At 45.3% G+C, this 13,200-nt stretch overlaps 13 non-coding genes across 13 annotated transcripts; all 13 read right to left on the minus strand.

Annotated features, from left to right (window-relative positions):
* Positions 1–838: 838 nt before the first annotated feature.
* On the minus strand, positions 839–953 carry LOC146774320 (U5 spliceosomal RNA). Its single transcript, XR_014974802.1, has one exon. It is a non-coding gene; the product is annotated as a U5 spliceosomal RNA (small nuclear RNA).
* Positions 954–1,805: 852 nt separating this feature from the next.
* LOC146774321 (U5 spliceosomal RNA) lies at positions 1,806–1,920 on the minus strand. Its single transcript, XR_014974370.1, has one exon. It is a non-coding gene; the product is annotated as a U5 spliceosomal RNA (small nuclear RNA).
* Positions 1,921–2,809: 889 nt separating this feature from the next.
* On the minus strand, positions 2,810–2,924 carry LOC146774322 (U5 spliceosomal RNA). The gene has a single exon (XR_014973869.1). It is a non-coding gene; the product is annotated as a U5 spliceosomal RNA (small nuclear RNA).
* Positions 2,925–3,775: 851 nt separating this feature from the next.
* On the minus strand, positions 3,776–3,890 carry LOC146774323 (U5 spliceosomal RNA). Its single transcript, XR_014974803.1, has one exon. It is a non-coding gene; the product is annotated as a U5 spliceosomal RNA (small nuclear RNA).
* Positions 3,891–4,742: 852 nt separating this feature from the next.
* On the minus strand, positions 4,743–4,857 carry LOC146774324 (U5 spliceosomal RNA). Its single transcript, XR_014974171.1, has one exon. It is a non-coding gene; the product is annotated as a U5 spliceosomal RNA (small nuclear RNA).
* Positions 4,858–5,709: 852 nt separating this feature from the next.
* LOC146774325 (U5 spliceosomal RNA) lies at positions 5,710–5,824 on the minus strand. The gene has a single exon (XR_014972696.1). It is a non-coding gene; the product is annotated as a U5 spliceosomal RNA (small nuclear RNA).
* Positions 5,825–6,677: 853 nt separating this feature from the next.
* On the minus strand, positions 6,678–6,792 carry LOC146774326 (U5 spliceosomal RNA). Its single transcript, XR_014973871.1, has one exon. It is a non-coding gene; the product is annotated as a U5 spliceosomal RNA (small nuclear RNA).
* An 851-nt stretch (positions 6,793–7,643) lies between these two features.
* Positions 7,644–7,758, minus strand: LOC146774327 (U5 spliceosomal RNA). The gene has a single exon (XR_014974641.1). It is a non-coding gene; the product is annotated as a U5 spliceosomal RNA (small nuclear RNA).
* An 853-nt stretch (positions 7,759–8,611) lies between these two features.
* On the minus strand, positions 8,612–8,726 carry LOC146774328 (U5 spliceosomal RNA). Its single transcript, XR_014974274.1, has one exon. It is a non-coding gene; the product is annotated as a U5 spliceosomal RNA (small nuclear RNA).
* An 888-nt stretch (positions 8,727–9,614) lies between these two features.
* Positions 9,615–9,729, minus strand: LOC146774329 (U5 spliceosomal RNA). Its single transcript, XR_014973633.1, has one exon. It is a non-coding gene; the product is annotated as a U5 spliceosomal RNA (small nuclear RNA).
* Positions 9,730–10,581: 852 nt separating this feature from the next.
* LOC146774330 (U5 spliceosomal RNA) lies at positions 10,582–10,696 on the minus strand. The gene has a single exon (XR_014974172.1). It is a non-coding gene; the product is annotated as a U5 spliceosomal RNA (small nuclear RNA).
* An 852-nt stretch (positions 10,697–11,548) lies between these two features.
* On the minus strand, positions 11,549–11,663 carry LOC146774331 (U5 spliceosomal RNA). The gene has a single exon (XR_014972697.1). It is a non-coding gene; the product is annotated as a U5 spliceosomal RNA (small nuclear RNA).
* Positions 11,664–12,515: 852 nt separating this feature from the next.
* LOC146774332 (U5 spliceosomal RNA) lies at positions 12,516–12,630 on the minus strand. Its single transcript, XR_014974529.1, has one exon. It is a non-coding gene; the product is annotated as a U5 spliceosomal RNA (small nuclear RNA).
* Positions 12,631–13,200: the final 570 nt, after the last annotated feature.

Below are 13,200 nucleotides of genomic sequence, written 5' to 3' on the forward strand. Positions count from 1 at the left end.
GGCGGCACATCAAAGACCCTGTCATTGCGAGGGTGAGGACCTGAAAGGTATTTTCAGGCTCTAAGAAAGAGGGCGAGAACCAGGCCGGTGGGCAAAACAGGCCAACATTTCAAAGTCTCTGCTCAAGGTACAAAAAGGTGGACTGTTCACATGTGTATGTCTGGGAATATGCAAATTTCTTTTGTACTCACCTCAGCTCATTAGGAGTTGTCGGGGCTGCTGGGGAAGGGGAACAGGAAATGTGAATCAGGCTTTTAGTTAAGTGGCACTGTAGGCCTTTTGTCCCCTAGCCATTTTACGCTTTCAACACGCTCTACACATAGCCATGCACCGTATGTGCCTTTTTCACACGTACTTTCATTAAACCTGAATATAGAAGGATATATCTGTCTAGGCTGGAGACACGTGAAACAAGTCTGACGTGCCCCTTCAAGTCTACCTGAGAGGAAGCTGACTCAGGATTGGCGACCTCTCAGGGCACCTCGAACGGGCACAAATAACGGGCACAAATAACGGGCAAGCCCTATGAAAAGCACAGCATGAGTCTTGGTCCCACCTTTAAAAAGGAGGGTGACCTCTGGGATCTGGCAGCAGGATCTTTGGGAGATAAGAAAATATACTGCCTGCGATCGTGTAGTTTCAAGTCAGTCAAGAAAAGCAATCTCATGCACTGCACAAGCTCTTTCCCATGAGGCACCTCTCCTGCACTCTGTTTATGCAAATGAGCAAGCAGAGAGCTCAGGAATAAAACACCAAACTCATGTCCCCCAAAAAAGCAGCAGACAATTGCTGGATATTCCCCAACTTCTAATGCTTTTCTTTTAAACAAATGATAAACAGCCTCACCTGTGGCAAGGCTTAAAAAAATTGAATAAACTCTTAAATGTTCCTCTCCACGGAAATCTTTAGTAAAAGGCGAAAAAAATTTTCGTTTTGAAGAGAAACCAGAGTAAGTGACAATATAGCTCTCTAGGGTAAGTGGCGGCACATCAAAGACCCTGTCATTGCGAGGGTGAGGACCTGAAAGGTATTTTCAGGCTCTAAGAAAGAGGGCGAGAACCAGGCCGGTGGGCAAAACAGGCCAACATTTCAAAGTCTCTGCTCAAGGTACAAAAAGGTGGACTGTTCACATGTGTATGTCTGGGAATATGCAAATTTCTTTTGTACTCACCTCAGCTCATTAGGAGTTGTCGGGGCTGCTGGGGAAGGGGAACAGGAAATGTGAATCAGGCTTTTAGTTAAGTGGCACTGTAGGCCTTTTGTCCCCTAGCCATTTTACGCTTTCAACACGCTCTACACATAGCCATGCACCGTATGTGCCTTTTTCACACGTACTTTCATTAAACCTGAATATAGAAGGATATATCTGTCTAGGCTGGAGACACGTGAAACAAGTCTGACGTGCCCCTTCAAGTCTACCTGAGAGGAAGCGGACTCAGGATTGGCGACCTCTCAGGGCACCTCCAACGGGCACAAATAACGGGCAAGCCCTATGAAAAGCACAGCATGAGTCTTGGTCCCACCTTTAAAAAGGAGGGTGACCTCTGGGATCTGGCAGCAGGATCTTTGGGAGATAAGAAAATATACTGCCTGCGATCGTGTAGTTTCAAGTCAGTCAAGAAAAGCAATCTCATGCACTGCACAAGCTCTTTCCCATGAGGCACCTCTCCTGCACTCTGTTTATGCAAATGAGCAAGCAGAGAGCTCAGGAATAAAACACCAAACTCATGTCCCCCAAAAAAGCAGCAGACAATTGCTGGATATTCCCCAACTTCTAATGCTTTTCTTTTAAACAAATGATAAACAGCCTCACCTGTGGCAAGGATTAAAAAAATTGAATAAACTCTTAAATGTTCCTCTCCACGGAAATCTTTAGTAAAAGGCGAAAGATTTTTTCGCTTTGAAGAGAAACCAGAGTAAGTGACAATATAGCTCTCTAGGGTAAGTGGCGGCACATCAAAGACCCTGTCATTGCGAGGGTGAGGACCTGAAAGGTATTTTCAGGCTCTAAGAAAGAGGGCGAGAACCAGGCCGGTGGGCAAAACAGGCCAACATTTCAAAGTCTCTGCTCAAGGTACAAAAAGGTGGACTGTTCACATGTGTATGTCTGGGAATATGCAAATTTCTTTTGTACTCACCTCAGCTCATTAGGAGTTGTCGGGGCTGCTGGGGAAGGGGAACAGGAAATGTGAATCAGGCTTTTAGTTAAGTGGCACTGTAGGCCTTTTGTCCCCTAGCCATTTTACGCTTTCAACACCATCCCTCCAATCGATATGCTCAGAGCCACCACTGTGCTCTACACATAGCCATGCACCGTATGTGCCTTTTTCACACGTACTTTCATTAAACCTGAATATAGAAGGATATATCTGTCTAGGCTGGAGACATGTGAAACAAGTCTGACGTGCCCCTTCAAGTCTACCTGAGAGGAAGCTGACTCAGGATTGGCGACCTCTCAGGGCACCTCTAACGGGCACAAATAACGGGCAAGCCCTATGAAAAGCACAGCATGAGTCTTGGTCCCACCTTTAAAAAGGAGGGTGACCTCTGGGATCTGGCAGCAGGATCTTTGGGAGATAAGAAAATATACTGCCTGCGATCGTGAAGTTTCAAGTCAGTCAAGAAAAGCAATCTCATGCACTGCACAAGCTCTTTCCCATGAGGCACCTCTCCTGCACTCTGTTTATGCAAATGAGCAAGCAGAGAGCTCAGGAATAAAACACCAAACTCATGTCCCCCAAAAAAAGCAGCAGACAATTGCTGGATATTCCCCAACTTGTAATGCTTTTCTTTTAAACAAATGATAAACAGCCTCACCTGTGGCAAGGCTTAAAAAAATTGAATAAACTCTTAAATGTTCCTCTCCACGGAAATCTTTAGTAAAAGGCGAAAGATTTTTTCGTTTTGAAGAGAAACCAGAATAAGTGACAATATAGCTCTCTAGGGTAAGTGGCGGCACATCAAAGACCCTGTCATTGCGAGGGTGAGGACCTGAAAGGTATTTTCAGGCTCTAAGAAAGAGGGCGAGAACCAGGCCGGTGGGCAAAACAGGCCAACATTTCAAAGTCTCTGCTCAAGGTACAAAAAGGTGGACTGTTCACATGTGTATGTCTGGGAATATGCAAATTTCTTTTGTACTCACCTCAGCTCATTAGGAGTTGTCGGGGCTGCTGGGGAAGGGGAACAGGAAATGTGAATCAGGCTTTTAGTTAAGTGGCACTGTAGGCCTTTTGTCCCCTAGCCATTTTACGCTTTCAACACGCTCTACACATAGCCATGCACCGTATGTGCCTTTTTCACACGTACTTTCATTAAACCTGAATATAGAAGGATATATCTGTCTAGGCTGGAGACACGTGAAACAAGTCTGACGTGCCCCTTCAAGTCTACCTGAGAGGAAGCGGACTCAGGATTGGCGACCTCTCAGGGCACCTCCAACGGGCACAAATAACGGCAAGCCCTATGAAAAGCACAGCATGAGTCTTGGTCCCACCTTTAAAAAGGAGGGTGACCTCTGGGATCTGGCAGCAGGATCTTTGGGAGATAAGAAAATATACTGCCTGCGATCGTGTAGTTTCAAGTCAGTCAAGAAAAGCAATCTCATGCACTGCACAAGCTCTTTCCCATGAGGCACCTCTCCTGCACTCTGTTTATGCAAATGAGCAAGCAGAGAGCTCAGGAATAAAACACCAAACTCATGTCCCCCAAAAAAGCAGCAGACAATTGCTGGATATTCCCCAACTTCTAATGCTTTTCTTTTAAACAAATGATAAACAGCCTCACCTGTGGCAAGGCTTAAAAAAATTGAATAAACTCTTAAATGTTCCTCTCCACGGAAATCTTTAGTAAAAGGCGAAAAAAATTTTCGTTTTGAAGAGAAACCAGAGTAAGTGACAATATAGCTCTCTAGGGTAAGTGGCGGCACATCAAAGACCCTGTCATTGCGAGGGTGAGGACCTGAAAGGTATTTTCAGGCTCTAAGAAAGAGGGCGAGAACCAGGCCGGTGGGCAAAACAGGCCAACATTTCAAAGTCTCTGCTCAAGGTACAAAAAGGTGGACTGTTCACATGTGTATGTCTGGGAATATGCAAATTTCTTTTGTACTCACCTCAGCTCATTAGGAGTTGTCGGGGCTGCTGGGGAAGGGGAACAGGAAATGTGAATCAGGCTTTTAGTTAAGTGGCACTGTAGGCCTTTTGTCCCCTAGCCATTTTACGCTTTCAACACGCTCTACACATAGCCATGCACCGTATGTGCCTTTTTCACACGTACTTTCATTAAACCTGAATATAGAAGGATATATCTGTCTAGGCTGGAGACACGTGAAACAAGTCTGACGTGCCCCTTCAAGTCTACCTGAGAGGAAGCGGACTCAGGATTGGCGACCTCTCAGGGCACCTCCAACGGGCACAAATAACGGGCAAGCCCTATGAAAAGCACAGCATGAGTCTTGGTCCCACCTTTAAAAAGGAGGGTGACCTCTGGGATCTGGCAGCAGGATCTTTGGGAGATAAGAAAATATACTGCCTGCGATCGTGTAGTTTCAAGTCAGTCAAGAAAAGCAATCTCATGCACTGCACAAGCTCTTTCCCATGAGGCACCTCTCCTGCACTCTGTTTATGCAAATGAGCAAGCAGAGAGCTCAGTAATAAAACACCAAACTCATGTCCCCCAAAAAAGCAGCAGACAATTGCTGGATATTCCCCAACTTCTAATGCTTTTCTTTTAAACAAATGATAAACAGCCTCACCTGTGGCAAGGCTTAAAAAAATTGAATAAACTCTTAAATGTTCCTCTCCACGGAAATCTTTAGTAAAAGGCGAAAGATATTTTCGTTTTGAAGAGAAACCAGAGTAAGTGACAATATAGCTCTCTAGGGTAAGTGGCGCCACATCAAAGACCCTGTCATTGCGAGGGTGAGGACCTGAAAGGTATTTCCAGGCTCTAAGAAAGAGGGCGAGAACCAGGCCGGTGGGCAAAACAGGCCAACATTTCAAAGTCTCTGCTCAAGGTACAAAAAGGTGGACTGTTCACATGTGTATGTCTGGGAATATGCAAATTTCTTTTGTACTCACCTCAGCTCATTAGGAGTTGTCGGGGCTGCTGGGGAAGGGGAACAGGAAATGTGAATCAGGCTTTTAGTTAAGTGGCACTGTAGGCCTTTTGTCCCCTAGCCATTTTACGCTTTCAACACGCTCTACACATAGCCATGCACCGTATGTGCCTTTTTCACACGTACTTTCATTAAACCTGAATATAGAAGGATATATCTGTCTAGGCTGGAGACACGTGAAACAAGTCTGACGTGCCCCTTCAAGTTTACCTGAGAGGAAGCTGACTCAGGATTGGCGACCTCTCAGGGCACCTCTAACGGGCACAAATAACGGGCAAGCCCTATGAAAAGCACAGCATGAGTCTTGGTCCCACCTTTAAAAAGGAGGTTGACCTCTGGGATCTGGCAGCAGGATCTTTGGGAGATAAGAAAATATACTGCCTGCGATCGTGAAGTTTCAAGTCAGTCAAGAAAAGCAATCTCATGCACTGCACAAGCTCTTTCCCATGAGGCACCTCTCCTGCACTCTGTTTATGCAAATGAGCAAGCAGAGAGCTCAGGAATAAAACACCAAACTCATGTCCCCCAAAAAAGCAGCAGACAATTGCTGGATATTCCCCAACTTGTAATGCTTTTCTTTTAAACAAATGATAAACAGCCTCACCTGTGGCAAGGCTTAAAAAAATTGAATAAACTCTTAAATGTTCCTCTCCACGGAAATCTTTAGTAAAAGGCGAAAGATTTTTTCGTTTTGAAGAGAAACCAGAGTAAGTGACAATATAGCTCTCTAGGGTAAGTGGCGGCACATCAAAGACCCTGTCATTGCGAGGGTGAGGACCTGAAAGGTATTTTCAGGCTCTAAGAAAGAGGGCGAGAACCAGGCCGGTGGGCAAAACAGGCCAACATTTCAAAGTCTCTGCTCAAGGTACAAAAAGGTGGACTGTTCACATGTGTATGTCTGGGAATATGCAAATTTCTTTTGTACTCACCTCAGCTCATTAGGAGTTGTCGGGGCTGCTGGGGAAGGGGAACAGGAAATGTGAATCAGGCTTTTAGTTAAGTGGCACTGTAGGCCTTTTGTCCCCTAGCCATTTTACGCTTTCAACACGCTCTACACATAGCCATGCACCGTATGTGCCTTTTTCACACGTACTTTCATTAAACCTGAATATAGAAGGATATATCTGTCTAGGCTGGAGACACGTGAAACAAGTCTGACGTGCCCCTTCAAGTCTACCTGAGAGGAAGCTGACTCAGGATTGGCGACCTCTCAGGGCACCTCTAACGGGCACAAATAACGGGCAAGCCCTATGAAAAGCACAGCATGAGTCTTGGTCCCACCTTTAAAAAGGAGGGTGACCTCTGGGATCTGGCAGCAGGATCTTTGGGAGATAAGAAAATATACTGCCTGCGATCGTGAAGTTTCAAGTCAGTCAAGAAAAGCAATCTCATGCACTGCACAAGCTCTTTCCCATGAGGCACCTCTCCTGCACTCTGTTTATGCAAATGAGCAAGCAGAGAGCTCAGGAATAAAACACCAAACTCATGTCCCCCAAAAAAAGCAGCAGACAATTGCTGGATATTCCCCAACTTATAATGCTTTTCTTTTAAACAAATGATAAACAGCCTCACCTGTGGCAAGGCTTAAAAAAATTGAATAAACTCTTAAATGTTCCTCTCCACGGAAATCTTTAGTAAAAGGCGAAAGATTTTTTCGTTTTGAAGAGAAACCAGAATAAGTGACAATATAGCTCTCTAGGGTAAGTGGCGGCACATCAAAGACCCTGTCATTGCGAGGGTGAGGACCTGAAAGGTATTTTCAGGCTCTAAGAAAGAGGGCGAGAACCAGGCCGGTGGGCAAAACAGGCCAACATTTCAAAGTCTCTGCTCAAGGTACAAAAAGGTGGACTGTTCACATGTGTATGTCTGGGAATATGCAAATTTCTTTTGTACTCACCTCAGCTCATTAGGAGTTGTCGGGGCTGCTGGGGAAGGGGAACAGGAAATGTGAATCAGGCTTTTAGTTAAGTGGCACTGTAGGCCTTTTGTCCCCTAGCCATTTTACGCTTTCAACACGCTCTACACATAGCCATGCACCGTATGTGTCTTTTTCACACGTACTTTCATTAAACCTGAATATAGAAGGATATATCTGTCTAGGCTGGAGACACGTGAAACAAGTCTGACGTGCCCCTTCAAGTCTACCTGAGAGGAAGCGGACTCAGGATTGGCGACCTCTCAGGGCACCTCCAACGGGCACAAATAACGGCAAGCCCTATGAAAAGCACAGCATGAGTCTTGGTCCCACCTTTAAAAAGGAGGGTGACCTCTGGGATCTGGCAGCAGGATCTTTGGGAGATAAGAAAATATACTGCCTGCGATCGTGTAGTTTCAAGTCAGTCAAGAAAAGCAATCTCATGCACTGCACAAGCTCTTTCCCATGAGGCACCTCTCCTGCACTCTGTTTATGCAAATGAGCAAGCAGAGAGCTCAGGAATAAAACACCAAACTCATGTCCCCCAAAAAAGCAGCAGACAATTGCTGGATATTCCCCAACTTCTAATGCTTTTCTTTTAAACAAATGATAAACAGCCTCACCTGTGGCAAGGCTTAAAAAAATTGAATAAACTCTTAAATGTTCCTCTCCACGGAAATCTTTAGTAAAAGGCGAAAAAATTTTTCGTTTTGAAGAGAAACCAGAGTAAGTGACAATATAGCTCTCTAGGGTAAGTGGCGGCACATCAAAGACCCTGTCATTGCGAGGGTGAGGACCTGAAAGGTATTTTCAGGCTCTAAGAAAGAGGGCGAGAACCAGGCCGGTGGGCAAAACAGGCCAACATTTCAAAGTCTCTGCTCAAGGTACAAAAAGGTGGACTGTTCACATGTGTATGTCTGGGAATATGCAAATTTCTTTTGTACTCACCTCAGCTCATTAGGAGTTGTCGGGGCTGCTGGGGAAGGGGAACAGGAAATGTGAATCAGGCTTTTAGTTAAGTGGCACTGTAGGCCTTTTGTCCCCTAGCCATTTTACGCTTTCAACACGCTCTACACATAGCCATGCACCGTATGTGCCTTTTTCACACGTACTTTCATTAAACCTGAATATAGAAGGATATATCTGTCTAGGCTGGAGACACGTGAAACAAGTCTGACGTGCCCCTTCAAGTCTACCTGAGAGGAAGCTGACTCAGGATTGGCGACCTCTCAGGGCACCTCTAACCGGCACAAATAACGGGCAAGCCCTATGAAAAGCACAGCATGAGTCTTGGTCCCACCTTTAAAAAGGAGGGTGACCTCTGGGATCTGGCAGCAGGATCTTTGGGAGATAAGAAAATATACTGCCTGCGATCGTGTAGTTTCAAGTCAGTCAAGAAAAGCAATCTCATGCACTGCACAAGCTCTTTCCCATGAGGCACCTCTCCTGCACTCTGTTTATGCAAATGAGCAAGCAGAGAGCTCAGGAATAAAACACCAAACTCATGTCCCCCAAAAAAAGCAGCAGACAATTGCTGGATATTCCCCAACTTCTAATGCATTTCTTTTAAACAAATGATAAACAGCCTCACCTGTGGCAAGGATTATAAAAATTGAATAAACTCTTAAATGTTCCTCTCCACGGAAATCTTTAGTAAAAGGCGAAAGATTTTTTCGTTTTGAAGAGAAACCAGAGTAAGTGACAATATAGCTCTCTAGGGTAAGTGGCGGCACATCAAAGACCCTGTCATTGCGAGGGTGAGGACCTGAAAGGTATTTTCAGGCTCTAAGAAAGAGGGCGAGAACCAGGCCGGTCGGCAAAACAGGCCAACATTTCAAAGTCTCTGCTCAAGGTACAAAAAGGTGGACTGTTCACATGTGTATGTCTGGGAATATGCAAATTTCTTTTGTACTCACCTCAGCTCATTAGGAGTTGTCGGGGCTGCTGGGGAAGGGGAACAGGAAATGTGAATCAGGCTTTTAGTTAAGTGGCACTGTAGGCCTTTTGTCCCCTAGCCATTTTACGCTTTCAACACCATCCCTCCAATCGATATGCTCAGAGCCACCACTGTGCTCTACACATAGCCATGCACCGTATGTGCCTTTTTCACACGTACTTTCATTAAACCTGAATATAGAAGGATATATCTGTCTAGGCTGGAGACACGTGAAACAAGTCTGACGTGCCCCTTCAAGTCTACCTGAGAGGAAGCGGACTCAGGATTGGCGACCTCTCAGGGCACCTCCAACGGGCACAAATAACGGGCAAGCCCTATGAAAAGCACAGCATGAGTCTTGGTCCCACCTTTAAAAAGGAGGGTGACCTCTGGGATCTGGCAGCAGGATCTTTGGGAGATAAGAAAATATACTGCCTGCGATCGTGTAGTTTCAAGTCAGTCAAGAAAAGCAATCTCATGCACTGCACAAGCTCTTTCCCATGAGGCACCTCTCCTGCACTCTGTTTATGCAAATGAGCAAGCAGAGAGCTCAGGAATAAAACACCAAACTCATGTCCCCCAAAAAAGCAGCAGACAATTGCTGGATATTCCCCAACTTCTAATGCTTTTCTTTTAAACAAATGATAAACAGCCTCACCTGTGTCAAGGCTTAAAAAAATTGAATAAACTCTTAAATGTTCCTCTCCACGGAAATCTTTAGTAAAAGGCGAAAGATTTTTTCGTTTTGAAGAGAAACCAGAGTAAGCGACAATATAGCTCTCTAGGGTAAGTGGCGGCACATCAAAGACCCTGTCATTGCGAGGGTGAGGACCTGAAAGGTATTTTCAGGCTCTAAGAAAGAGGGCGAGAACCAGGCCGGTGGGCAAAACAGGCCAACATTTCAAAGTCTCTGCTCAAGGTACAAAAAGGTGGACTGTTCACATGTGTATGTCTGGGAATATGCAAATTTCTTTTGTACTCACCTCAGCTCATTAGGAGTTGTCGGGGCTGCTGGGGAAGGGGAACAGGAAATGTGAATCAGGCTTTTAGTTAAGTGGCACTGTAGGCCTTTTGTCCCCTAGCCATTTTACGCTTTCAACACGCTCTACACATAGCCATGCACCGTATGTGCCTTTTTCACACGTACTTTCATTAAACCTGAATATAGAAGGATATATCTGTCTAGGCTGGAGACACGTGAAACAAGTCTGACGTGCCCCTTCAAGTCTACCTGAGAGGAAGCGGACTCAGGATTGGCGACCTCTCAGGGCACCTCCAACGGGCACAAATAACGGGCAAGCCCTATGAAAAGCACAGCATGAGTCTTGGTCCCACCTTTAAAAAGGAGGGTGACCTCTGGGATCTGGCAGCAGGATCTTTGGGAGATAAGAAAATATACTGCCTGCGATCGTGTAGTTTCAAGTCAGTCAAGAAAAGCAATCTCATGCACTGCACAAGCTCTTTCCCATGAGGCACCTCTCCTGCACTCTGTTTATGCAAATGAGCAAGCAGAGAGCTCAGTAATAAAACACCAAACTCATGTCCCCCAAAAAAGCAGCAGACAATTGCTGGATATTCCCCAACTTCTAATGCTTTTCTTTTAAACAAATGATAAACAGCCTCACCTGTGGCAAGGCTTAAAAAAATTGAATAAACTCTTAAATGTTCCTCTCCACGGAAATCTTTAGTAAAAGGCGAAAGATATTTTCGTTTTGAAGAGAAACCAGAGTAAGTGACAATATAGCTCTCTAGGGTAAGTGGCGCCACATCAAAGACCCTGTCATTGCGAGGGTGAGGACCTGAAAGGTATTTTCAGGCTCTAAGAAAGAGGGCGAGAACCAGGCCGGTGGGCAAAACAGGCCAACATTTCAAAGTCTCTGCTCAAGGTACAAAAAGGTGGACTGTTCACATGTGTATGTCTGGGAATATGCAAATTTCTTTTGTACTCACCTCAGCTCATTAGGAGTTGTCGGGGCTGCTGGGGAAGGGGAACAGGAAATGTGAATCAGGCTTTTAGTTAAGTGGCACTGTAGGCCTTTTGTCCCCTAGCCATTTTACGCTTTCAACACGCTCTACACATAGCCATGCACCGTATGTGCCTTTTTCACACGTACTTTCATTAAACCTGAATATAGAAGGATATATCTGTCTAGGCTGGAGACACGTGAAACAAGTCTGACGTGCCCCTTCAAGTTTACCTGAGAGGAAGCTGACTCAGGATTGGCGACCTCTCAGGGCACCTCTAACGGGCACAAATAACGGGCAAGCCCTATGAAAAGCACAGCATGAGTCTTGGTCCCACCTTTAAAAAGGAGGTTGACCTCTGGGATCTGGCAGCAGGATCTTTGGGAGATAAGAAAATATACTGCCTGCGATCGTGAAGTTTCAAGTCAGTCAAGAAAAGCAATCTCATGCACTGCACAAGCTCTTTCCCATGAGGCACCTCTCCTGCACTCTGTTTATGCAAATGAGCAAGCAGAGAGCTCAGGAATAAAACACCAAACTCATGTCCCCCAAAAAAGCAGCAGACAATTGCTGGATATTCCCCAACTTGTAATGCTTTTCTTTTAAACAAATGATAAACAGCCTCACCTGTGGCAAGGCTTAAAAAAATTGAATAAACTCTTAAATGTTCCTCTCCACGGAAATCTTTAGTAAAAGGCGAAAGATTTTTTCGTTTTGAAGAGAAACCAGAGTAAGTGACAATATAGCTCTCTAGGGTAAGTGGCGGCACATCAAAGACCCTGTCATTGCGAGGGTGAGGACCTGAAAGGTATTTTCAGGCTCTAAGAAAGAGGGCGAGAACCAGGCCGGTGGGCAAAACAGGCCAACATTTCAAAGTCTCTGCTCAAGGTACAAAAAGGTGGACTGTTCACATGTGTATGTCTGGGAATATGCAAATTTCTTTTGTACTCACCTCAGCTCATTAGGAGTTGTCGGGGCTGCTGGGGAAGGGGAACAGGAAATGTGAATCAGGCTTTTAGTTAAGTGGCACTGTAGGCCTTTTGTCCCCTAGCCATTTTACGCTTTCAACACGCTCTACACATAGCCATGCACCGTATGTGCCTTTTTCACACGTACTTTCATTAAACCTGAATATAGAAGGATATATCTGTCTAGGCTGGAGACACGTGAAACAAGTCTGACGTGCCCCTTCAAGTCTACCTGAGAGGAAGCTGACTCAGGATTGGCGACCTCTCAGGGCACCTCTAACGGGCACAAATAACGGGCAAGCCCTATGAAAAGCACAGCATGAGTCTTGGTCCCACCTTTAAAAAGGAGGGTGACCTCTGGGATCTGGCAGCAGGATCTTTGGGAGATAAGAAAATATACTGCCTGCGATCGTGAAGTTTCAAGTCAGTCAAGAAAAGCAATCTCATGCACTGCACAAGCTCTTTCCCATGAGGCACCTCTCCTGCACTCTGTTTATGCAAATGAGCAAGCAGAGAGCTCAGGAATAAAACACCAAACTCATGTCCCCCAAAAAAGCAGCAGACAATTGCTGGATATTCCCCAACTTCTAATGCTTTTCTTTTAAACAAATGATAAACAGCCTCACCTGTGGCAAGGCTTAAAAAAATTGAATAAACTCTTAAATGTTCCTCTCCACGGAAATCTTTAGTAAAAGGCGAAAGATTTTTTCGTTTTGAAGACAAACCAGAGTAAGTGACAATATAGCTCTCTAGGGTAAGTGGCGGCACATCAAAGACCCTGTCATTGCGAGGGTGAGGACCTGAAAGGTATTTTCAGGCTCTAAGAAAGAGGGCGAGAACCAGGCCGGTGGGCAAAACAGGCCAACATTTCAAAGTCTCTGCTCAAGGTACAAAAAGGTGGACTGTTCACATGTGTATGTCTGGGAATATGCAAATTTCTTTTGTACTCACCTCAGCTCATTAGGAGTTGTCGGGGCTGCTGGGGAAGGGGAACAGGAAATGTGAATCAGGCTTTTAGTTAAGTGGCACTGTAGGCCTTTTGTCCCCTAGCCATTTTACGCTTTCAACACGCTCTACACATAGCCATGCACCGTATGTGCCTTTTTCACACGTACTTTCATTAAACCTGAATATAGAAGGATATATCTGTCTAGGCTGGAGACACGTGAAACAAGTCTGACGTGCCCCTTCAAGTCTACCTGAGAGGAAGCTGACTCAGGATTGGCGACCTCTCAGGGCACCTCTAACCGGCACAAATAACGGGCAAGCCCTATGAAAAGCACAGCATGAGTCTTGGTCCCAC

This window comes from Triturus cristatus, chromosome 12 (assembly GCF_964204655.1).
Source record: "Triturus cristatus chromosome 12, aTriCri1.1, whole genome shotgun sequence".
In the NCBI taxonomy this organism is placed as follows: domain Eukaryota; kingdom Metazoa; phylum Chordata; class Amphibia; order Caudata; family Salamandridae; genus Triturus; species Triturus cristatus.